Source organism: Canis lupus, chromosome 21 (assembly GCF_003254725.2).
Source record: "Canis lupus dingo isolate Sandy chromosome 21, ASM325472v2, whole genome shotgun sequence".
NCBI lineage: Eukaryota > Metazoa > Chordata > Mammalia > Carnivora > Canidae > Canis > Canis lupus.
The window spans coordinates 13,519,044-13,545,609 of NC_064263.1; the positions used below are offsets into that span (position 1 = coordinate 13,519,044).

The window sequence follows — 26,566 nt, forward strand, 5'->3', positions numbered from 1 at the left end:
CAATGGTGCATGCTGCCGCTAATTTGGACTTTATTATGCTCGGTGAACTCTGAACTCCTTGATAGGCTCTCAGTTATGACTTTTCTTTTTATATTCCTCATGCTCCTTGCCAAGTTGGTCTAGTCCTCATAACCTGACCTGCAGCCTAATTCCCCTACGCAGTCCCACAATTCCCTGCTGGGGCAGAAGCCCTGCCCTGAACTCCAGATTGCTTGGCTGAGGTCCTGACACTCTGCTTTCCTATTCCAAGCCATTCTAACAAGGGGCTGAGTCTGCTCCCTGTGCTCTACCCTGGCCCCCCAAATCCTGCTGCAGCAGGATTGCCAGCTCTAGTGCTTCTTGATCCCAGCTTCTTCCTCCTGCCAAATTGGCCCATGTCACTAAGGTCCCCTCATATCTCATACTTAGGCCCACCCCAGTTCAGATATCACCAAACCTCATCTGGGGCCTTTGTAACATAGGGGGTTATACTAGGTGATTTCTAAGGTAGCTTCCTTCCAATACTAACATCCTGTGTTTCTAAGCAGGCCAACTGTGAAAGAAGTCTGCACTGGCACAGAACAATTGAGGCTGGGAGCAAGTGAGTCAGACTCAGCAAAACTGTCAAGTTAACTGTGAAGCCAGGAGATTAGAGTGTAGCACGCCACTGGGCAGACAGCAGCTGAGACTCAAACCACAGATTAGCCGACCCAGACAGCTGCGTGGATGAGATGACTGATGCCACACCTAGTTTATTAGTCACATTCATGATCAAGGAATTAACGACATCATTTTGTATCTCCCCAAAGGACAACATTCATCTATGACCTAAAGCTATTTCATGTGATGATTATAACTCTACCTTTTCTCATAGTTAGTGCTGGTGATTTGAGACTAAATATCCCATTAGTATTCTGCCCCTTTCCTAGAAATAATCACCAGTAAGTACTTCCCAAGGGTAAAGCTTTACTCTCAAGACTTTCTAAGTTTCTCCCAGATGCTTCTCAGGGTGTGTGCAAGAAAAAACACTGATTTTTGAAGACCCAGATTGGAATCCCACAGCTACTTACTAGTCATGTGGTTCTGGAAAAGTTTATCTCTTTGAGCTTTGGAAGTAGCCTTGCAAAGTAGTAGCCCAGATGCAAAGTGCCTGGCATGCAGACATTTCTTGATAAGAGTTCTTCCTCACATCAACCCTGCTACCTTCCATCTCTTCAAGTCTCTTTGCTCTCAGGATTGTCTCTCCTGGGCTTGCCTGGATTCCTCCTCTCTTTCCTACTGGAACCTACAAGGTTCCTGCCAGTTCACACAAGTTCCTGCTCTAAATTTCAGACCTAAGGCATGCTGAGTCAGGACTAGCACTTCCTGGAGTAAAGGCTCCCCCACCCCCACCCCCGCACTCCCCTAGTTATGGCTGAGCAATCACAGGCCAAGAAAAATCTCGGTCAGAAGATGAGATCATAGCTGAAGTCTATGAGCTCCATTGTCTCAGCCCCAGGGTCTGATACATTGAAGATGTGAATGCCAGTGCTGCCACTCAGTACCGGGCCAGTCAGGAGATTCCAAGAGACAGTGCTTAAGTGGGCAGGGGGGTAAAGTAGGATGCCTTGAAGCTGCTGAGCACAGGATTTAGTTGTGGAACACATATCTTTGGCTGGCTAGGGGCTAACATTCTTGGTTCTTCCTTCAAGGGGACTCTAGTATGAGGGGCCAGTAGACACATGGGCTATAAGAGTCTTCAAGATCATTTAGATCTACTTTCCTCTACACAAATGAAGAAAATTAAGCTTAAAGGAGGGAAATTATTTCCCTAATCCACATAGAGAGAAAGGGCCAGAGTGGCACCTGAACCCAAGGTCTCCAGTTTCTGTGTCCATAACTATGACCGTTATCCTATGAAAAAAAACCAGTAAATTCTTAAAATCCAACACATTGTGGATGTTGAATAACATGTGGAGGGAAGGTTTGCGAACAGGATTTCTAAAGAAAGCATTCACTGATCGACCAAATATTTGTTGAGTCCCAGAAGGTAAGGAAGGGCCAAATTGTGAAGGGTATTGAATGCCATCCTTAGGAGGGTGGATTCTACTTTAAAGGCAATGTGAAGCCATCAAAGAGTTCAGAACAGAGGATAGACATGATTGGTGGGAGGATTAATCTGGTAGCAGAGGAGGATGGGCTAGAAGAAATCAAGAAGTGCATGAGGATGTAGGAGATTTTACAGTAGTCCTGGCAAGAGGTGATTGATGGATGTCTAGAGAAGGGTAGGGGCAGTAGAACTGAGAGGAAGCAGGAGTAATGCAGTGAATGGGGCCTATGGTCAGTGGAATGACCAGATGACCAGGTCATGGCTAGGTGAGGCCAGGTGGGGCAGAAGGCTGGGCCCGAGGCAAGCCAAAGTACTACTTCTCAAGACTCTAGACACTGCCAGGATCCCAGGCTAATCAAGCAGGCTCCATTCACAGCAGGGCAATGTTTGATGGTCACAGCACCAGGAAGGCCACAGGTTGCTAACAGTTATTAACGGTCACTGAAATCTATGATAAACCACAGGCATCTGTTTTTCCAGCAAAGTGCAGTAAAAATGGGTGGTTGTGACAAACAGATAAGAAGTCCTATTAGAAGTGTTACCTATCAGAGGTTTTACCTATTAGGGTAAAATTTTTTAAAGATTAAATCTTCTAGTTTCTACACCTTGGCTGGATAATTTTGACTTACTGGTACAAGGTAGGTATCATCCACTACTAGCTACAAAGATTCAGTCTTTTTACAGTTAATAGGAGTGTCAGGAGTTTTGAGTCCAGACTGGTCCTCACTAGCTGTGTAAGTTTGAGCAAGTTACTAAATCTCTTTAAGTTTCCTCAACCATAAAACGAGGATAACAGTAGTACCTTTGTGAGAGTTGTTGTTCTAATGATATGAGATAATGCATTGTAAGTGCTCAGTACAATGTTTGCCAAAGAACAAGTGCTCAGAGTCAGCTATAGTTAATTTTAATAGCTTTACTGAATTATTTTATAGCATGCTATATAAATTCACAAAGATCACTTTTGTAAATATAAAAAAATTTGTGTTCCAATTTTTAAAAGCCTCCTGTTGGGATATTGTACTTTAAATTTCAAAGATTCATGGATGAGGGGTGGGACAGAACACTGAATACACTTGTATAGATTTTACAAGTGTGCATAAAAGCTTTTTTTGGCTTCCCCCAAATTTTGTGTTCAGAAAATGATTTTGCTATTGATTGCTGGGTGACTTGGAGTAAGTCCATTTAACCTTCAAACTTCTTTTCCTTCTTCTGCACTGTGAGTGGGCATAGTCTACAGGGCTTGAAAGGCCCTACCAATTCTAAAATAAGCATATGGACTTACTTTTTTCTTTTGCATGGCTATAACAGCAAGTCAAACTCCAATTCTTTCTTTCTTTCTTTTTTCTTTCTTTCTTTCTTTCTTTCTTTCTTTCTTTCTTTCTTTCTTTCTTTCTTTCTTTCTTTCTTTCTTTTTCTTTCTTCTTTCTTTCCTTTCTTTCTTTCTTTCAAGATTTGACTTATTCATTCATGAAAGATAAAGAGACATAGGCAGAGGGAGAAGCAGGCTTCCCACGGGAGCCCAATGTAGGACTTGATCCCAGGACCCCAGGATCATGAACTGAGCCAAAGGCAGACGCTCAACCACGAGCCACCCAGGCATCCCAAACCCCAATTATTTCTAACAAAGCCTTAGAACTCTTCACAATTATCAGGAATTATTGCCGTGAATCTAACTACCATCTCTATTATGATGTGTACACTTATTTATCTAGTGGTTTGACAGAGTATAGCTGAACTGGAACACTGGAAAGGATATTCACAGCTGACAAGCAGAAAGCTGCAACCAGGGCACTTGGGTGGCTCAGGTGATTAAGTGTCTGACTCTTGATTTCGGCTCAGGTCAGTATCTCAAGATCATGAGATGGGGATCCCTGGGTGGCTCAGCAGTTTAGCACCTGACTTCAGCCCAGGGCATGGTCCTAGGGTCGTCGGATCGAGTCCCACATCGGGCTCCCTGCATGGAGCCTGCTTCTGTCTCTGCCTGTGTCTCTGTCTCTCATGAATAAATAAACAAAACCTTAAAAAAAAAAAAAAAGATCACGAGATGGAAGCCCAGCGTCAGGCCCTGTGCTGAGCATGGAACCTGCTGAAGATTCTTTCTCCCTCTTCCTCTGCCCCTCCCCCACTTGAATGAATGAATGAATGAGTGAAAACTGGAACCAGAATTTGAGTTTCCCTGGGCTTACTGGTCTTTGGGGGAAAGGGACATGTTTTGTTTTTTAAGCTCTCTCATCTGTTCATTTTTATTGTCAAAGTTTCCCTCTGAGAGTGGTTTTTGGTGATAAGTTCATTAGTTTGGCAAAGTACAGGGAACAGGTGAGTAAAATCACCTTTGTGAGCGAACCTCTTGGGTTTAGCCCCAGCAGTCCCTCTAGCCCTTTCCCGCTCCTTTGTTTTCACACATTCTGATACAACAAGATTGACCTCAGCTGTTTCCTCAGATCCAGCATGTTTACTGCTTCGTGTTTTGCTAATGTTGCTCTCAACTTGGAAACCTTCTCTCTGAATTCTTCCTCCGATCCCACTGCCAACATCGGTATATGCAAATCCTCCCCTTCCTTCAAACCTTAGTAATGTTATGTCTCTACAAAACATGGGTAATCTTTCTCCAAGGGTGCAGTGAATATCTCCATCAGCTAAGCCTCCAGAACTTACATATGTGCTTTTGATATGCACCTCTCAGACGATTCCCTGTCTAGGAGGAAATGTAAGAGAGTGATGTTATACCTATGAAATAAGGTAGAAGGAAACAGTAGTACTGATAGCTAGCATTTATTAAACACTTATTATGGGCAAGGCACTATTCTAAATGCTTTACATGTACTGGCTCATTTAAATCTTACAAAAACCTTATGCTATTAGGTCTGTTTTACAGATGAGGACACTGAGGCAAGGAGAGGCTTATAACTTGCCCAAGATCACAGCTAAGGCTCCAGTAGAGATTTGAACTCAAGTGTGACTGCAGTTCCTGTGCCTGACCACTGTGCTCCTAGACTCCACACTCTTTGAAAGCAGAAGGATTTGTGCCTGTTGATTTTTTGTAGCTCTTTATGTGCCTAGAACTTAGCACATAAAACTAGTTACCTGACAGATTTTGGAAAATTTAGGTCCCAGTCATTCCTATCTTTTCATCCCTAATATTCACAAGGTGACTTTAACCACAGAATAAGCAATTCCGTGAATTAAAAAAAGTCTATTGTAATTTTTTAAAAGTCTATTGTAATTAAATGTCACATTGGACTGGGGCACCTGGGTGACTTAGTCGGTTAAGTGACCTATTCTTGACTTTGGCTCAGGTCATGATCTCAGGGTCATGAGATCGAGCCCAGTGTCTGGCTCTGCACTCAGTGTAGAGTCTGCTTGAGATTCTTTCCTTCTACCTCTCCCTCTGCCCCTCTCCCTGCTCACACACACATGCTCAATCTGTCCCTCTCCTCCTCAAACAAACAAATAAATAAAATATATATATATATTTTTTTAAATAAAATATTTTTTAAAAATTGGACATTAGACTAAACAGTCTGTAGTCAGTTATATGTTAATGCATGTGGAAGGCTAGGGCTTTTTAAAGAATGTTACATGTGGTACACAGCTATTTGACTCAGGGCTCCCAGCTCCTGTGCCTGCTTCCATTCCACTGCTCTAAGCAGCCAGTTCCGTTACCTTTGCTTCCTATGGCAGTGGGTCAACCTGGCTCCAGCTGGCCATGCACAGTGATGACAAAATATGTACTAAAGGAAAACATCATGTATTATTCCTGTGGGTCAAAGTTCAGTTGTAGTCAAGCTTACAGGTCAAATTCAGATCTGTTTCTGAGATATTTTCCACATCTTTTCCAGATATTTCTCACATTTTTTTTTTAATTTCTCACATTTTTGCAGAGATACTTCTTGGTCTGTGACATGGATTTGTGCCAAACAGCAGTTTACCCAATACTGTGATTCATTTATTTGTTTTCTATACACTGTTTGACTTTTCTCGTATTTGGCTTTGGCTGAGGACACTCAGCATATGCTTTATGTGGCTAATCAGTCATACTTTTTGGTATTTTTGGATCTTAACACAAAAAAGAAATTAATCTGGGAATATCTCCAAAGGTAACAAAAACACTAATATGAAAAGATATCTATATCCCCTTGTTCATAACAGCATTATTTACATTAGCCAACCTGTGTATCCCTCAATGGGTGAATGGATAAAGAAGTTGTGGTATCTAAATACAACGCATTATTATTCAGCCATTAAAAAGTGAGGAAATTCTACCATTTGCAACAACATGGATGGACCTTGAAGGTATTATGCTAAGTGAAATAAGTCAGGCAGATAAAGACAATCATTATACGATCTCACTTACATGTGGAATCTAAAAACAAACAAACAACCTTGCTTTAAAAAAAACAAGGTCAGACTTATTACCAGAGGCAGGGGCTCGGTAGGGAGAATTAGAGGAAAGTGATCAAAGGGTACACAATTCCAGTTATAAGATAAATACTAGAGATGACATGCACAACACACCACCTCTAGCTAACACTGTTGTATCATACATAGGAAAGCTGTTAAGAGTATAAATCCTAAAAGTTCTCATCACAAGGAGAAAACATTTTTCCCTTTTGTTCTTACTGTATTTATATGAGCAGATAGATGTTGGCTGAATTTATTATGGTCATCATGTCACAATATATGTAAATAAAACAATCATGTGGTACACCTTAAACCTATACAATGACGTATGGCAATTATTTCTCAGTAAAACTGGAAAATAATTCAGACCAAAGGCTGGAATTTTTCTAATAATAAACCAGGGACTCCTCGTTTTCTTTTTAGTAAGTATTAACTTCAGTTTAGTTCTCCTCTGTGAAGTTTCACAGCATTAATGTTAAAACATAATTCAGGTCAAGTAGAATATCAGCTTCCGGTGTGTCATTAATAGTTCCAAGTTCATGAATAAGAGCCATGCAAAGTAGCACAGGCCCACAGAAATGGGCCTAGGGAAATTCGGCTAGACAGGGCTCAAAGAAATTAAGGTAGAAGATGCTGCCTTCTCTCTGTTTCCAGGGACATCGTTTCTTTTCTCACAACTTACCTTAGACCCAGGCAAAGTAGGCAGTGGCTGATAGCATAGAGGGGTACTGAAAGTTGGTTCTCCAACATACCTCTTATGTTTGCCATTCTTACATCTAGAGTGGCATTCCACTGGCAGAAGTTTGTTCCAGAGACTTCAATCCTTTTCCTTACTAATTCATTTGTTCATCCAGGAACTAGGGAAAGAAAAGTGAGTAAAACCAGAGCTTTTTGTCTAGTATGAAGACAAAAATAGGGAAATCATTAAAACCCTGTATGTTTGGGATGCCTGGGTGGCTCAATGGTTGAGTGTCTGGTTTTGGCTCAGGGCGTGATCCTGGGGTCCTGGAATCAAGTTCCGCATGGGGCTCCCTGCTCAACAGGGAGTCTGCTTCTCCCTCTGCCTATGTCTCTGACTCTCTCTCTCTGTGTCTATTATGAATGAATAAATAAAATCTTAAAAAACAAAACAAAAAAACCTGTATGTTTGAAAAGTGTGATGACAGAGCTTTATGTATGGGGCTGCCAGAGAAGTAGGAGGTGGCCCCAGAGAAAGAGATTTCATAAAAAATCACAAGTGGAAGAATGATGAGATCATGTACCTCACAGAGGACAAGTAAAGTGAGGAAAGACCATGTTGAGTAGATAACTCTGACAAGGGTGAATGCCTTAAGCCGATTAGTGGTTATGAACAATTAAAGTGTGTGGTAGACTTTCAGGTTCAGAAGGTAACACCAACCAAAAGCTGGGCAGAATTTGTCCCACAAGCCAAGACTTGATATGGAAGCGAGTGAGAAAAGAGACTGGGAACCTGGGCCCCTGTAAGGGCGGGAGATGAGGTGGCTCTTGGTTCTTGGAAGAACAGCTTCAGGCACCAGGGCCAGAGTTCAAGGTGTCCCGAGACAGGCACTGAAAGAGGATGTCAAAAACGCCAGGCAAACTTTGCCTATTTGATAATTTGAAGGAAAGTGGGCGCTGGCTTAGCCTTGTGCAGTGAGGTACCAGAAGGAAGTCGTAAGTTGAATCTGAATTAATATGGTTTATTTGATTAAAACAGGCAGAGCATGTGTTTGGCTTCGGGGCTAGAAGACTGTTGAATTCTCGAATTCTCATCATTCCTGACACTGCGCTGTAACTCCAAGCAGCATATGCTCTTCCTTCTACTCAGAGTAGCTCTGCACCCTCTTCTTTGTGCTTCAAGCCTTAAACAAGTGTCCCCTACTTCCCTGATGGCTCAGACTGTTGAGTATGCCTGCTCCAAGCTCCCATAACAATTAGAACCTCTCTCTCATTAGATTAGCAACCATCACACTGGATTGTCCCTGTGTATTTACTTTTCTGCTTTTCCCTCCAGCAGGCTGAGCTTTCTGAGGGCAGAGATTGCCTTCCGTCTCCATATCCTCAGGACTTAGCCAGACTAGAGCACAGTAGCTGCTGATATATTTCTGTGGTTCTGTGAATAGATAAAATGAGCAAATGGATAAATGACTGGCCCAAATCAATAACAATTTGCATTCTCCTTAGGAATATAGGCCTCAGGGAGTAAATGCTCAGAAAAATGTTGAACATATTTTAATGCTGTGGTGAACCATGGATAAAAAGCAGGTGCCTTGGTCCAAATCAAACTTAGTTGCAATTTGGCATGCTTTATTGTCCTGTTCACATGAGCACTATAATTCTAGGCCAAGGTTTGCTTAGTAGGCAGGTTTCAAAGATGTGGAATGAGGAGTAATCTAATTGAAAAAGCTCAAACCAGGAGCCAAGAGGTCTAGCCTCTCTTCCTGAGACCCCATCAACTTCCTGATTATGTAACCCAGATGTGCTTTTATCTTCAGATGCTTCCAGTGGCCCAGCCTCTAGTCTTTCCCCTTTGCACCCCAACTGCCACCCAGTTATCTTTCCTAAAAACAAATTAATCATCTTGTTTTTTTGCTCTTAATCCCCCTTTGCCTTCAGAACAAAGTCCTAACCCTTCAGCAGGCAAACAAGGTCTTTTTAGTATCTCTCAAAGCTGATGGTCCTTTATCCTGTCCCTTATATCCAGTTATTCCATAGGTCCCATTCCTCTAACCAAACTCTTTCATGCCTTTATGTTTTTCCCATACACTGTCCCCAGTGTCAGCAATGACGTTCTATACTCATTTCACTTGGTGAACGCCTGCTTGTTCATCTTTCAAGACTGCCAACAGAGCCCAACTGTTGCTTCTTCAGCAAGATCCCTAACTCCTTCAGACAATGTGAGCACCTTCTCCATCCTGCTCCAACAGCATTTTCTATCCTTTATCTTAGATTACAGGTAAATCCAATAGAAATTGTTTGCTTACTTATCCATCTTAGGTGTAAAATTCTGAGTTCTTGTTGGTCGGGGCCATTGTCCTTATATCTTTCTTTAGTCACTAGCACTTAGGAGGTTCCACAATATATGCTAGTCGAAAAAAAATCAAAGGAGTTATATTGAATTTTACATATACTGTCTCTTTTACTGTGGCTGTTTTTGCCTCTTGTCTGTCTCCACATGAAATGTAGTAATACAGATTGGTTTGTTGAGCGCTCATCAGGCAGCAGGCACTTTTCTATACCCTTTACACATGACAACTTCATTTAATCCTTACTTCAGGCTTGCAGAGCAGGCATTACTCTTACTTTATTACTCTTACTTTACAGATAAAGAAACTGAGGCCCAGAAAGGTTAAATATCTTTCCCAAGTCATAGTTAGTAGATGGTAGATCTAGGATTCAATTAAAGACTCCAACTTCAAAGTCTTTTCACAATGTCACCTATGTCCTCAAAGGCCTGCGCCTGGTTCTCACGTGGTTGTCTAATTGCTCTGAATTGCATTGAACAGGACTGCAAGAGTCAGGCTCACTCTGACTTCCAGCGGTGGACTGGCCATCTTCACAGCCCATCTATGAAACCCTAGACAGCCTCATTTAAATGCTGGAGTGAATGAAGACAAAGCCCAGATCCTTTTCCTGGCAGGAGGCTGTGTCTTCTAGCACATGGAACCAGTACTGCATTTCCTGGGATCAGATGGAGCCCTTAGCACAGAGGCCTCTCATGGGTTTGTCCCCAGTGTCCAGCCCAGAAACTGTCTGCACCCTGGCTCCCTGGAGAATGAGAAATTATTGGCTTCTGGAATGTTTTTCTGGTCACTGAGTCCTTAAGGTGAAAGGTCTCTTGGATGGAAACCAACAGGCCAAGTTTACCCAACCCAGCAAGGCGTCAGGCAGCCCAGAGGCACATTCCATCAGATCCCACAGAGCAGCTGGGGCTTCTTCTCCTCAGCATGATACCTGTCCTCCAAGAATGGAGGTCTTCCTGCCCCACTGCACAGCTGACACAGAGCAGAAATCCCACTGCAGTGCACCCTTCAAGCTGAAGACTGCACAGAGTCTTCAGAAATATTCTCTTCTCCCTCTGCTTTCCACTGTTGCTGTTAAGACTTCAGTTTATAGGGAAAAGACAGGCTCACAAAACGCTATGTGCTCCTGTCCCAAAATTATCCCATAGGAATAGAGCCAGAAGGGAGAAGAGTATTTACATACTTGTGAACATCTATTACATGCCAGCCATTTTACATACGTCATCTCATTTAACCATTACTACAATTATTTTTCCCATTTTAAAGACATGTAAACTGAAAATTACTCTAACCACAACAGCAGCATATTTCCTTTCATTGATAAAAGGGATCTTGTGAAACCTTGGACTGATTATCAGTGACTGGAGCTCAACATGAGGGTGAGGTGTAACATAGCCACACAGGTAGTGTCCTTATATTAGTCATGTCTGCTCATTGTCTGAGACTCTGTGATATCTTGCCCTGTGTATCCCTGCTGGAATTAAGAATTCTATCTGGACCCCAAATCCATCTGTCCAGTACTAGGAAAAGGAAACAGTTTGAGTTTTATAAGAAGAGCCTTGAACTAGGAGTTTGAATACATTTGCTTGAGTCTCAGCTCTACTATTTAACATACGTGAGATCTTGCCTTGGTTTTCTCATTTGTGAAGTAGGAATAGTAATGATTAATTTCCTATTTTGGGTTTATGATCATTAAATGAAATACTGCATGTGGGGTGTCGGGAAGGCCCACAGAGATCTGGCCTATTCATAAGTGAGCCATGTTCTTGTCCATTGCCCTTTCTACAGAGATCCATCATGACTGGACAGCACCCCAGTCTTTAGAATAATTTTTCTCCTCCCCTCCTCCCCTACAAGGTAAATGAAGAGCAGTTTGGTACGGGGGCAGGAGCATAGACTAGGAATTGGATTACTTGGGTTTGAGTCGTGATTTTATTAACTATTGGCTGTGAGAAAACTGAGTCACTGAGCCTCAATTTCCTCATCTGTTGAGTGGGAATAATATTAGTAGTTATCCTCTAGGGGTGCCATGAGGACTATCTAAATGTATCAATGCTTTATAAATTCTAATGTGCTATACAAAGGCAAGTTACTCATCCAACAAAGTTGTTTGACCATCTGCTATGGGCCAGACATGTGCCAACTGATGAAAATCCAAAGACAGTAAGATATGGTATCCATTAAGCTCACAGTTTGAGGAAGAGATGAAAGCATACACTAGTAATTACAACACAGTGTGGTAAGTGCCATGACAGGTAAGCATCCAGGGGCGCTGTATTAGTTACTCATTGCTACAAAACAAATTACCCTAATACTTAGTAGCTTAAAACAATAAGCATTTATATTATCCCACATGATTTCTAGGAGTCAGGATCTGGGAATGGCTTAGCTGGGTAGTTCATGAGGTCAAGCTGTTGGCCAAGGCTGTAGTCTCTGAAGATTTGAGTAGGGCTAGAGAATCCAATTCCAAGTTCACCCATGTGACTGTTGGCAGGAGGTTTCAACTCCTTGCCATGTGAACCTCTCCATAGATCTGCTCAAGACTTGGCTTTCTCCAAGGAAAGTCATAAAAGAGAAAGAGAGCATGTGTGAGAGAGCACCCAAGATTATAACCTAATTTTAGATGTGCCATGCTATCACTTCTGCCATTTTCTATTGGTTACAAAGGACAGCCATGATATAATGCATAAGGGGAATATACCAGGGTATAAGTTGCAGGAGGTGGGGATCACTGGGAGCCATTTTGGATGCTTGCTGCCACAGGTACTAAATGCACTGGGAGAGAGGAGCCTGGAAAATTGTCTAGAGCTTAAGCTCAGGTGTATTTTTACTGCTTCTTTTAATTTCTGCTGGATGCTGGACTATTAAGAGAAGACATCCCTTTCTATCCAGATTACTCTGCTATTAAGTGGAAATGACATTGTACAAAGTATAGAGCAAACATAGAACTATCAAGAAGTGGTAGTGACTCATCAAAATAAAAAGCTTCTGCATAGCAAAGGAAGCAATTAACAAAACTAAAAGGCAACCTCCTAAATGGAAGAAGATATTTACAAATGAAGTATCCAATCAAGGGTTAGTATCCAAAATATATAAAGAATTGATACAACTCAACACACCAAAAAACAAATAATCCAACTAAAACATGTGCAGAAGACATGCATAGACATTTTTCCAAAGAAGACATCTAGATGGCCAATAGAATCATGAAAGGATGCTCAACATCACTCATCATCAAGGAGATACAAATCAAAACTACAAAATATCACCTCACACTTGTCAGAATGGCTAAGGTTAACAACACAAGAAAACAACAGGTGTTGGTGAGGATGTGGAGAAAAAGAAACCCTCATTCACTGTAGCTGCAAATGCAAACTGGTGTATCCACTGTGGAAGACAGTATGGAATTTCTTCAAAAAGTTAAAAATAAAACAACCCTGTGATCCAGTAATTGTGCTACTGGGTATTTACCCCCAAGATACAAAAAAAAAAACTAATTCAAGAGGATACGTGCACCCCTATGTTTATTGAAGCATTATTTATAATAGCTCAATCATGGAAGCAGCCCAACTGTCCATTAAAAGATGAATAGATAAAGAAGTAATTTACATATATACAACATAATATTATCCAGCCATAACAAATATGGAAATCTTGCCATTCACAACAACACGGATGGAGGTAGAGAGTATAATGCTAAGCAAAATAAGTCAGGCAGAGAAAGACAAATACCATATGATCTCACTCATATTAGGAATTTAGTAAACAAAACAAACAAGCAAAGAGTAAAAAGAGAGAAAGACAAACCAAGAAACACTCTTAACTACAGAGAACAAACTTATTTACAAAAGGGGAGGTAGGGTGATGGGTGAAACAGGTGATGGGATTAAAAAGTACAATTATAATGATGAACCCTGAGTAAGGTATAGAAATGTTGAACCACAATATTTACACTTGAAACTAATATGTATAAAAAAAGAAACTAATATGTAGTTTAACTATACTAGAATTAAAACAAAAAACTTAATAATAATAATAATAATAATAATAATAATAATAATAATGAAGTGGTAATGACTTTGCTGGTGGGAGCATTTTCAGAGCAACTGCACCCTGGTGAGGTCAGTTCCCTGAAATCCCTAATATAGCTCTTAAAGTTCATAGCCTTCCCAGTGCTGACCAATAATGACTAGTACCTACCCCTATTACAGTGCAACTCACATTGTACCCCAATTGTGGTTTACATGTCTCATATTCCTTTAAACTGCCCTAAGTAGGCAGAGAAATTGTCTGTCTGGTACACAGTTTGTCCCACATCTAGCATCATGCCTGGCACTGTGCCTAACTATTTGATAAAAGAATTAACAGAAATTGAATAAATATAGGATATACTGTACATGTCATAAGGTCCATGCAGGTAAGTAATTATCATGACATTTAAGAAGCTATGTTATGGGGGATCCCTGGATGGCTCAGCGGTTTAGTGCCTGCCTTCCACCTAGGGGGCATGATCCTGGAGTCCCTGGATCGAGTCCCGCATCAGGCTCCCTGAAGGGAGCCTACTTGTCCCTCTGCTCCCCCCCCACCCGCGTCTCTCATGAATAAATAAATAAAATCTTTAAAAAAAAAAAAAGAAGCTATGCTATGTGTTTCCTGAATGTCAAGTCCTATGCTACATGCTTTACATATATTACATCATTTAACACTCAACACAGTCCTATGGTAGGCATTATTAACCCATTTAACATATGAGGAAACTAAGGTTACACAAGTAGAAAACAGTGGAGTGTAGATTTGATCCCAGGTCTGTCAGACTCCAAAGCCTATTTAACTAATCATATATCTGGTAGCAGATCTTCTCAAATGCACAAATAAAAAATTGCAGATCTCAAGAATTTGGGGTTATTTACAAACAGATAAAAAAATTATAGTCTTAAGGAACAATTTGATCAATATCTAAGAAAACAGGTGTTCCCCCCCCCCCCCATCAGACATATACACTCCTTATTTTTTTCAGGAAAGCCCAGTTTAAGTCCCACCTCTTCCAGGAAGCCTTCTTTGACTTACAGTGATACTTGTCTCCCTTAAACTCCTGCAGCACTTATGATAGAGCCATTCAGTCGATACTATGTGTAGTCTTGATTTGCAGTATATCCTTTTTATAACTCAGGTCCATGGCTTCCTTCTTAACATAGTGAGGGAGCTAGAATACTTCTTAAAGTCCTTTTCTGACTTGCATATCATAGGAGGTATTTCCTGACTCCCATTTGCACAATTACCTTTTGGCAGGGAGACAACGTGGTTGCATATGGCAGGCCCTCACTGACAGTAGAGCTTTTACTTGATTGTGTTGGAAGGGCCTGCTAACGACCATCTTCTGACTACCCTGTAAGCTCCTGGGAACTCCCTAATGTTCTAGCACCTGACACAGGGCCTGGAACACAGTAGGCTCTCTATAAATGTTTCCTAGATAAATAAATACATGAGTGAGTGAATAAATGAAGTGGTGGTGATGACTAAAACATTAATGAAACCACTGGCATTATTAATGTCATTGGCATTATTAAATTAACATTAGTGGGGCACCTGGGTGGCTCAGTCGGTTAAGCATCTATCTGCCTTTGGCTCAGGTCATGATCCTGGGACTCTGGGGTTCTGGGATTGAGTCTTGCATCTGGCTGCTTGGTGGGGAGTCTGCTTCTCCCTCTGCCCTTCCTCCACTCATTCTCGCTCTCCCTCTCTTTCTCAAATAAAAACTTTAAAAAATACTATTTAAAAAAATAAAAATAAATTAACAGTAGTAATTTCTTTCTTTCTTTCTTTTTTAACAGTAGTAATTTCTTTTGTTTGTTTGGTGCTTTGGCCTTCCCCAGGCAGCATCTCCTTCAGGCCCTTCTCATCCCAGGGCTTTCTGCCCACAGAACCACTATGGATCATTTAAAATTAGAATGGATAGAGCTACAGCTGTCTACAGACACATGGGCAAACTTTAACTTGGCTTGTTCTAGACGGCCTGCCAAGTCATCACCCTTCTGTTTGGACTCAATTACCACATTCTGACTGCAAGATACTTTCATAACACGAGGCAATGCCCTTGCCTACAGCTTTATTTGTACTGGTTACATATGTGATCTGCTTGCTTTTTGGATGCCATCACTCATCTCTGGCAGTTGGGGAGGTTTATGACTTCATTTCAGCAGTAGCATCTCTTCTGGGTCCCACGGTCAGCGGGAACTCTCCAGGAAGCTTCCTACAGCAGCTGCTTCCATACAGGGAAATAGGATAATAGGAACCATCCTACTGATCTTCATCAATGCCTTGGATAGGACCTTTACTTGTTTAACCTTTTCTCTGTTTTCTGCCTTACCAATGGGAAGGAATAGTGCACTGGTAAAGAGCATGGGTTTTGCAATAAGAGCTGGATTTTCATCTTGGTTCTGCCTCTTATTAGCTATGTATCTTGGGTGAATTACGTCTTTGAGCCTTGACTTTCTCATTTGTAAACAAGGACTACTAATATTATCTCCCTTATAGAGTTGTGAGGATTGAGGTCATGCTGCCAAGAGTTTAAAATAAAGCTTTCAAATAATATGCCCTCAATCAATGTTAGCTATCATAATTCACTATTATTTAGTGTGTCCACTGCTCACACTGAGGATAGAATGGGTAGTGAGAGGCTGCATCATCATCATCATCAACATTTTGATGGAAGGAGAAGGAAATTTGGATATACTGAATGCTGGCCTGAGAGCTTTACTTACCTGAATCCATTTAATGTTTAGAAGGACTCCAATTTTACAGAAAAAGCTCAAGAGATTAAGGAATTTGCTTGACATCACATAGCCTGGGTGAAGAGCATGAGTTCCTAACACAATTTCTTTCCCTGTTCCCCACAGAATGTTCTGGGGCCCATGGGAGGCTTTCATTTGGTCTTTCTCAGTGATGAATATCCATGCACTTACCTTGACACCCTTCTTCATGCTGAGAACTAGAACTTCTGGGTACATTTAGTCTCTTACTTCCTCAACTGGCCCCAAGATGTTCTGTGAGTCCTGCTCTAACTTCTCCTTTCCACTCAGCTCACATCAGTCTGGTTTCCTGGCAAACCTTTCCTGTTTGTCTGGATCTATGACTCTCTTCCTTTCTGTACCTAGCCATTTCATTTTCACAGCCTCAGCTTACCCTGTGCTTGGGACCGGTAACAGTACCCCAGGCCAGGCTGGCTCAGCTGCGTACAAAGGGTGGGGTGGAGAGGGTGGGAGGAAGTGTGGGGAGTGTGGGCAGTGCAGAAGGCGGCTGAGCTGAGGGTGGGGAGTCCAGGAGAAAATCAGGGGGCTGTAAGGGCAGATAGCATGCCTGAGGATGCTGCTGTGGCAACTGAAAAGTTGGAAGTACTCTGCCAGGAGATGTGGCAGATCTCGGTGGGAGCAAAGGCTTCAAGCCTTGAACTCAGGGGAGTCACGGTAAGGCAGGCTGAACACTAGGTTTGAAGTTGGTATCATAACAGGAGTTCAGTTCCAAAAGGATCCAAAAACGGAGTGGGATTCGGGATTTATGGACAGGCCTGGTTTTTGACAGTCTATTTGTAATAATAATCCATTCGATGGTCCCAGAAATTCCATTATGTTGGCACCCAGATTGCATGTCTCAGGCTGCCTCTCTCACTCAGAAGTTGTACCAAAAATGCTTTGGCAGATGCTGGCTTCTAACTTTTAGTTCTGAAAATGCAGTTGCCATACCTAATCCATATTCCATAATCTAAAATATTTGGAGGAATTATTATAGGCTTTCGCTGGGTTTCATTTTTTCTGACTTCCTTGAATAAATCTTTTTGCCTACCATGTTACCTTTTTTCCCAAATTAAAAAAATATTAACTATACAAGTGCAAACTATAAATATATAAGTATATTCTCTGCAAAAAAAATTTAAATGAGTAGCAAGTGAAAAGTAAGAATGCTGCTCACATACCCCCACTTAACCTCACTTCCTTCTGTATATTATCCTATTTAGTCAGTACTGTAAGATTCTGCTGTAAGTTTTTGTATGCACGTAGGAAGATGCAATAGCATCTAGCATTAGGGGTTGGGGGGCTGACAGGAAGAGCAGACTGCTCTGGTGGGAGGAGTATTTCATCATTGACATAGTTTGTTTCCACTGCTCATGGTGATAATAAGAAGTAGATTAAGTAGATTTTACTATCATTTATTATTGTTTTCATGTTATTCCTTAAAATTATTGTTTTAAATTATCCTGAGTTCATATATTCACTTACTAACTACACCCAGGACAGCCAGCTCCCTCTATTATGCCCTACAGTGGTATGCCACTGTTTACATATGTCCAGTGTACATTCATGTATTTTTTTTTAATTTTTTTAATTTATTTATGATAGTCACAGAGAGAGAGAGAGAGGCAGAGACACAGGCAGAGGGAGAAGCAGGCTCCATGCACCGGGAGCCCGACATGGGATTCGATCCCGGGTCTCCAGGTTCGTGCCCTGGGCCAAAGGCAGGCGCCAAACTGCTGCGCCACCGAGGGATCCCCTACATTCATGTATTTTTTAATGGGATAATCTCTATATATTGTTCAGCAATTTGCTTTTTCCACCTCACCTTCATTTAGCAATATATCCTTGGGATCTTTCCATGATAGCACATAGAACTAGTATAATTCTACCTTTTTTTTTTAAATTAACAGCTACATAGTATTCCATAGTATGGTTGTACTATTACTATCCTTCTACTTATAGATGCTAGGTCCTATAATATTGTTCCATATCAAACACCACAGCATGATTTCTTTCCAGTGGCACAGAATTGGGAGTAGTCTACTGTCTAATATCCTTAGATAACATCTAATATTGCTATATATGATACATGACAGTAAAACTCATTTATCAAGTGCTTAATCTGATAAAGATCTGTTCTAAGCACTTTGCATGTAGTAACTCACTCAATTCTTTGAACAACCCTATGAAATAAGGAGTACATATTATCATCCTCATTTCACTGGAAAGGCATTAAGGTAATTTTACTCAAAGTCCCATAACTAATAAGTGGCTGAGCTAGGATTTGAACATAGCACTCTGACTCCAGGATTTGCACTAATGACCCCACGGTGCTGTACAAGCCTCTTGTGCATTTGTACAAACTCTTCTCCAGGTTAGATAGCTGGAGAGGAAAAACTTTGATACATACTTTCAAGTTGCCCTGTTCAAAATGGAGGTACCAATTGACACTCCCATGGAGTTTGAGAGGGCCAAGTTTACTCATCTTTTACCATCTTGAGGGTAAAAAAAAAAAATTGTCTTGATTTTGCTCCCTCATTGGAAAGCTAGTTTGGCTAGCATGGTATATAATTTTAGGTCAAAATTATTTTCTTTCAAAGTTTGAAGTTATTACTTCATTGCAGTCCAGATTCAGAGTGACCTTTCAGAAGTCTGACAGCCAATTCATTTTTGTTCCTTGTAGGTAACCTGTTTTTCTACTCTGAATACTTTGAGAGTTTTCTCTTTGTCCTTTTGGCTCTGAAACATTCTGAGTGTTTGTCTAAGCAAGCCCCTTTAAAAATGTTCCTTGCCTGCAGCTTAGCAGGCCCTATGAAGTCTTGAGCCTTTCTTTGGGATGGGGAAATTTTCCTTGATTATTTTGTTGTGAATCTCTTCCCCACCAATGTTCAGTTCTTTCCTGGCATTTCTTTCCAATGAAAGGAGGTATTTCTGAATCAATCCTTTGTGTCTCTCTATTACTCTGCTGAGGCTTAGTCAAATACCATATACTGGGTGGCTTACACAATGGAAATTTATTGTCTCACAGTGTTGGGGGCTAAGATCAAGGTGCTAGCCAATTCAGTTTCCAGTAAGGGTTCTCCTTCTGGCTTGCAGACAGCTGCCTTCTGGTGGTGCCCTTGGTGTGTTCTCACACAGCAGAGAGATAGCTGTGCTCTCTTACCCTTTGAATAGGAGCACCAGCCCTATTGAATTATTGAATTAACCTCATTTAACCTTTATCACCTCCTTATAGGATCTATCTTTAGACACAGTCACAACGAGTTTAGGGCTTCAATATATGAATTTCAGGGGAACATACAATTCAGTCCATAGCAGTCTCTCAATTTTTCTCTCAAATTTTCCATTTCTGATTGCTTCCATATATTCAGGGAGATCTCACACTAAGCTGCTGGATAATATCCTCAGTTTTTGCCATATCCATTTTATTATTCATCCCATCTACTACTTTTTTAGTTTTGCTACCATAATTTTTATTTTTATTTACTAAATTTTTTTAAATTTACGTACTAAATTTTTAAAAAATATTTTATTTATTTATTTATTCATGAGAGACACATAGAAAGAGAGGCAGAGACACAGGCAGAGGGAAAAGCGGGCTCCATGCAGGGAGCCCGATGTCAGACTCGATCCCACAACTGTGGGGATCATGCCCTAGGCTGAAGGCGGCGCCAAACCCCGGAGCCACCTGGGCTGCCCTACTAAAATTTTTTTTTTTTAAGAGTTTTATTTATTTATTTGAGGGAGAGAGAGCATGAGCTGGGGGAGCAGCAGAGGGAGAGGGAGAAATACTCCCTGCTGAGTAGGCAGCTTGACCTGGGGCTTGATCCCAGGACTCTGAGATCATGACCAGAGCTGAAGCAGATGCCTAACTGACTGAGCCATCCAGCTGCCTCTCAGTTTGTTTATCTTAATCCTTTTCTTTAGAGCTGTTTGAATTTCCTCAAATACCTGGTGATCCTTGGTTTCTCATCATATCTATGTTTGAAGAATGGGTTAATTTTCAGGTATTTTGTTTAAGTTTCACTTCAGTTTTGAGCAGTCCGTTTCCCCTCTGGTTTCCTTTGGTGAGTGAAGGGTTGCTTGGGACTCTGTGAGTAGGTCATTTTGACTGCAGAATTCCCAGTAAGGTGCTCGGAGCAGACAGAGAGGCGGGCTTGGGGACCACTGTCCTCCCTACTTGGTCCTTCGTCCTTCCCTAGAGCAAAATAAGGAGATCTTTACTTCAGTGAAGGCACAGTTGACAGGCTGGGCAGAACAGCTTTGTCTTTTTCTTCTGTGTCTGTGGAAGTTGGATAGGGTTACTTTTCCAACCCTGCTTTTCCCATAGGCCCTTACACACCAACAGACACCCTCCCCAGACAGGGGACTTCCTTTCTTAGAATGAAGATTTGTGTTTTATTTCACCCTCCTGACCCCTACCCCCCCACCCCACCACCTACCTATGCCTGAACTAAAGTTCCCTGAAGTGGAGGGAAGAGGAGAGAGGTCTGTTGTTCACAGGGCAGTTTAAAAATTAATAACCTTAGTGAGTGCTTCCTAACCCCTTGTATTCTTTCTATGTGCTCCTTCTGAGCAAGGAGATTCTCTGCCCCGACCTTCAAAGAAATTTACCTTAAGAGTGTTTTGGAGGGACACCTGGGTGGCTCAGTGGTTGAGTGACTGCCTTCGGCTCAGGGTGTGTGATCCTGGTCCAGGGATCAAGTCTGGGGATCGAGTCCCACATCGGGCTCCCTGTGAGGAGCCTGCTTCTCCTTCTGCCTATGTCTCTGCCTCTCTCTGTGTCTCTCATGAATAATTAACTAACTAACTAAATAAATAAATAAAACCTTAAAAAAAAAAAAGTGTTTTGGAATATGTTAATACCCTGCCCTGAGTTCTCTGTTTGACCCTAAGTGCTTTCTATCCAGATTTCTATCATAATTTCTGCCTCCTCTGGTTTGCTGGTGTGGGTAGACTTAATGATTTTAAAAGCTGTCTTTTCTGTCCTTTGAGGAATTATGGTGGGAGGGTAGATATATGTTCATGCTTAGTTCTCCATTTTGATTTGAATCCTCCTGTTCCATATGATCTCTCCTCTTGATAATGAAATTGCTGACAACAAATTGTGCTGTTGGAATACAGCTCTTTGTCCATTAAAATATTTTCATTTAATAAAAAAGTGCCAGACACTTACATATATTATTGCTTTGAAGCCTCCCAGTAATTGAATGATATAGGCATCAGAGTCCACATTTGGATGGTTGGTTGGTTGACAAGGGAGCTGAAATTCAGGAAGTTTAACTGAATTAACTGAGGTCAGATAGCTAATAAGAAATAGACCTAAATCTGAATCCAAGCCCACTTTATCCTGCTACATTACTATTTAAATGTCTCTGTTGTATTCATTTTCCCTAGTTTTCAGTATGTTTATCTTTACTTCCCCCATTAATATACACATGCCTTGAGAGTAAGGGCCCCTGGCTAGAGTTCATTATTTCCATTGTGAGGTGCCTGACTTTGTGTTTTACAAGCAGCAATCAGTTTAAATTTTGTAAACCAACTTGATAAAACAACTAATTACAATATTTTATGATAACAACATACAGCAACTGTACATTATAGGGGTAGAAATGCTTTATTTGGGATCTTTAAGTGTTTTATTATGTCAATTGAATTAAAGACTTTAGCTGCAAGTCGAAATTAAAACTGGAAGAAAGGTCAAAGTTCAGCTCTGGTTGGAGTTGTTATGGTAACTCTCTGAGCAATAAGTCGACATAAACAGAAGACAGCACAAGAAGAAAGACCTAAACTGATCTCTAATATTAGCTCTAGTCAATCAATTATCTATTTCAATAGAGCAATATGTTGAAATGATTAGAATTAACATTCTTTCATGTATTCCATTACATTCACTGTCATATCATTCTCTGGAAGTCCATCTCAGGAATAACAAAGTTTCTGAAGGAGACAGAATCATGCTTTGATCTTCCTAAGGATGATATCACCTGGGTTGGTTTGCTCTGATCCCATTTGGTTCATCTATTCATCTATTCATTAGGCACTCATGACTTTGGTTGCATAATAAAACTACCTAGGAACTTTTACCAAATACCATGATCAATTTTCACTCCTAGATGAGTAGAGGCCAGATTCATATATTTTTAAAGGTCCTCAGCAATGATGATGAATACGAGAGTTGAAAAACTACTAGCCCATGATATATTACAAATTGTGTTAACCACTGGGGATACAAATAAAAATAATAATTGCTAATATTTATTGAGTTCATAGTATATATCAGGCACTGTTCTATGTTATATGTATCACTACATTTAATCCTCAGAGCAACCCTAAAAGGTAGGTATACTCCAATTTATAGGTGAGGAAACTGAGACACAGGGAGATTAAGTAATTTGGCCAGAGTTATACATTTAGTAAGTGGTGGGATCCAGTCCTGGAATCCATGCACACGGCTCTATGAACTATCAGTAGTATCATGGTCTAGTAAATAGTAAGATGGTAGATACCTATCAAGAACATCTAACGTGAGAGATGAGAGAAGGAGGTAGGGGCAGGCGGGTTTCCTGTAGGAGTTGGTACCTTAATTAAGTAAAGGAAGAATGGGAACCAGCAAGGAAGAAGAAGAGCTTTTTAGCTTCCTATCTCCCCTGCCTTGCTAAACAACCTGCCTCCTTACCTCCCAGGAGTTCTTTCTTCCCTCTTCCTCAACACTGAAAACACTGGGATGTCCACAATCATCCTTAACACGCTTAACATTTCAACTGGGAAGTCTGAAGTCATGCACAATTACTCATGCAATTTTTCCTCCTGACAATAGGTCCTTCTGTGCGCCTCTCATTCAAATATATAAAGCTCCACTCTGTTGTTGTTTTTTTTTAAAAAGCCTTTGTTATAGGAACAATTCACAAACGTGTCAAACACACATTGGTTCCCCACTCTCTTCTCCTGTCCCCTCACCTGACTGGGAGACTAGAAAACAATCCCCTGGCTTGTCAGGGACCTGCACCCACTTGCTGACTCTGCCCCATGGAAGCGAATCCTGCCTTTCACTTTGCTTCTAGTCAAGTATGGCTCTAAGTTTAAGTTTGAGGTTAACCTCAGGGAGCACTTAGCCATACCTGCCACCCCTCTGTCTGGCCCCATGGACAGGGACAGAGTTTCTGTTGAGGAAAGGGAAATGCTCCTATGCTGCTAATTAACTGTGGGAGGAGAGGAAGCTCTCTCCAGACACCAAAAATGCCAAGGACCAACATTATAAAAAACAGTTTTTGTACTAGCCAGCCCCATCATTCAGCACTGGCTAGCCTGGGGCTGGAGGGAAAAATAACTCCTCCTGCAGTCCACAGGGTCCCTGCATCCCAAATGGATGTCTATGGAGGCCGTGCCCTGAGAGAATGTCTGCTGGGGGTCAGGGTCTCATGAACAGGGATGGAAGCCAACTGCCCTTAAACCACAGGAAGCGACCTGAAGCTAGCATGCTTATGGATGATTTGGGAGTCTTTGCTAGAACAGCCATAGGCCTGTTGAGTAAGTGAAAAGGTGAGGAGTGCAGGCCTGTTGAGGTATGAGGCAGAACTGTAGGAGATTGCCCCAGAGTCTGCATAATCTCACCAAAGCAGGCCACTTTCCCACCCTGTGCTTATCAAACTAGGTGCCAAGCCTCACTTTGAGCACAGGACTATCTGCAATGTAGAGAAAGAAGTGTCACCATCTGGTCTTCCCAGTTCTCTTAGACTTGGCTGCTGCAGGCCCAAATAGAGTCTGCAGCATCTGGGAGTCTTGGGTCCAGAGGGTGAGCCTAGGGGAAGGGTTGAGTTGCTGTGAAAATTGGATTTGGCCATAGGCTGGGAATTGGAGACTTTCACAAACAGGAAGGCAGTAGGGCCATTTGGCTGCAACTTTAAGCTCAAGTGGCTTCAGAATTTGGCTGCTGATCAGTGTAGGGGAATGAGGTGAAACCTGAGGGTGGCCCCAAGGATTGAGGACCTTGGAATCTGAAAGCTGCCAGAGCCACATTGCAGTTCTTAGAGGGCCTGTTTTCATGGTCTGTCTTACTTTACAGAGCCTGGGACAGATTCCCAAGACGCTAAATTGCCAAAACCAGGAAGTCAGGGTACTAGGATTTCATACTAGGCATGTTTCCCAGTCTCTCACTCCAACATTTCTGCATCTGGGCAGACAAGGGGAAAATTCTTCCATTATAATACCACATGTACAGGATCCTTGGCAACTATGTGTGTGGTGGCACATCTTTCTTTTCTTCCCTCCTGTTGATATAGGCTCTCTTTATAGACAACTCAAGTGTAAGAGCTGAAAAAATTTTATAAGCCATGTCGACCAATTCTTTTGACAGGAAAGGAAACAGAAAACTGGAAAGAAAGGATTGGCACAAAGGCACACAGCTAGTTAATGAAGCCAGGTCTTCTGACAACCAGTCCAGAGCTTTTTCCATAATAACACACCCTTTATAACAAATAACATTTGTGTATCAGGGGCTCCTGCCCATTCCCTATTCTGTTTCCCATTTTACTTACTTCCATGCATAGGACTTTAAACTGAACCTTGTATATGGTAAAGTGACCTTCTGAAAAGTTTCTGCTTTTGGTATACTGACCAAAAAATTTTGGGTTAGAAAGAAGTCATGGCCAGAGATTTTCAGTGTGAAACACAGGCCAACCAGGGTGGAAGAGCAAATTCCTGGATTCTAAGGCCTTGCTGCTCAAAGTTATCCATGGACTAGCAGCCTGGGCATCATCTGGGAGTCCCATCCTAGACTTTGCACTTTCACCAGATCCCTAGAGAATCCAAATACACACTCAAGTCTAAGCAGTACTACTTTTAGGTAAGACTCTGCAAAAAGTCCTCCCCTTCCCCTTCCTGCCCAAATGCTTAACTTCCCACCCCTCCTGCTCCTCCACCCCTCTCTCCTCATTCCTAAATGCAGCTATCTTATTCAGCCTCTTACAGAAATTTAAAGCCATGGTGGGGTGGGGGTGGTGTTATATTTTAAAAGGGGACTTATTTTTTTAGAAAAATAAAATGTAGCCAATTCAAAAGAACTTTTGCAGCTCCAATGTCATGTTGTTAATGTAGAAATATAAACATCTACTATGTTTATATTGGCTTGCTCGTAAAATCATCATCTTTGGTTATATTTAGGAACTTGATGGCTTGGAAAGTATACTGAAAAACTCTGAGAACAAAAATATTTTTCCCCTTAACTCTCTGGAAAAAAAAAAAACCTCTTAAAAAAAAATCCTCAAACATCTTTTCCTACTTTCTTATTCCCATCCACCATTACACATTTCCTCCTCTTACCTTTCTCCCAGTTCAACTCTCTCATTTTGTTTACATGTTTTAAAATGGAATTTTTCTTCTTACGTACTTACACCTTAGAGAAAAATTAGGACATACAGAACTAAAAGAAAATCAGAATCCCATTGATTTGTAGAAACAACTATAAACCTTTTATAAAGCATCATCTCAAACTTTTTGTGTATGTATTTGTTACAAAAATGGGATAATTCAGAACATTATAATTAGTAAGTAGTTCCTTTTAAATGGAACTATAAATTAACTTCTTTATACTTGTGAATATTAAAATAAATATTTTATTAAATTCTGCTATGTAGATATTACCATGATTGATTTAATAAAATTTCTATTGCTGGATGTTTAGGTAGTTCAAACTTTTCACTGCTAAACACAGCACTGCACTTAATGATTTTCTTACCTTAAAAAATTATTTCATTAAATCATAAATGCACTATTACATTTGTGAAAAAAATTTCGATACAGAAAACAGTATTTTTGACCATCATTCCCAGTCCTTGTTCCTATCCCAGCCTCCCAGGAGTAACCACTGTTACCAGATTTGTATATGTTCTCCCAGACCATGTTTTATTCATTTAGTGCATATGCACTATAAGAAATAAATTACTACTTCAGTTTGTTGGTTCATTGATGGTTATTTTTTACACCAATGGTATAAGACCTATCATTTCTTCAAATTGCCTTTCTCACTTAAACAATCGATTTTGGAGTATTTTCTGTATTAATACTTATAAATCTACTTCATTTATTTTAGCTGTTGGTAGTATTTTGTGTCATGAATAGAACATGATTTATTAGCATGTGTTTCATGAATTGACTTTTAGACTATTTTCACTTTTTGTCTCTTACAAAAAATATGCTTATACATGCTTCTTTATGTACACATATGAGTGTGTCTTTAGGGTAGATTCAGAGAAGTGGCATTGTTGAATCTTAGGATCACTGACTTC

The 26,566-nt window shown here is 40.9% G+C and overlaps 1 long non-coding RNA gene across 3 annotated transcripts in view; it reads right to left on the reverse strand.

Moving 5' to 3' along the window:
• LOC112642067 (uncharacterized) overlaps nucleotides 1-26,566 on the reverse strand; it is a 141,135-nt gene that overhangs the window by 52,602 nt on the left and 61,967 nt on the right. The window contains exons 4-6 of one of the 3 annotated variants that reach the window (XR_007404749.1): nucleotides 21,457-21,543; nucleotides 20,232-20,478; nucleotides 7,222-7,326 (exon numbers count right to left, since the gene is read on the reverse strand). This is a non-coding gene — a long non-coding RNA (uncharacterized LOC112642067). The remainder of the gene's footprint in view (nucleotides 1-7,221; nucleotides 7,327-20,231; nucleotides 20,479-21,456; nucleotides 21,544-26,566) is intronic. The other 2 variants (XR_007404750.1, XR_007404751.1) reach the window with 2 other exon arrangements.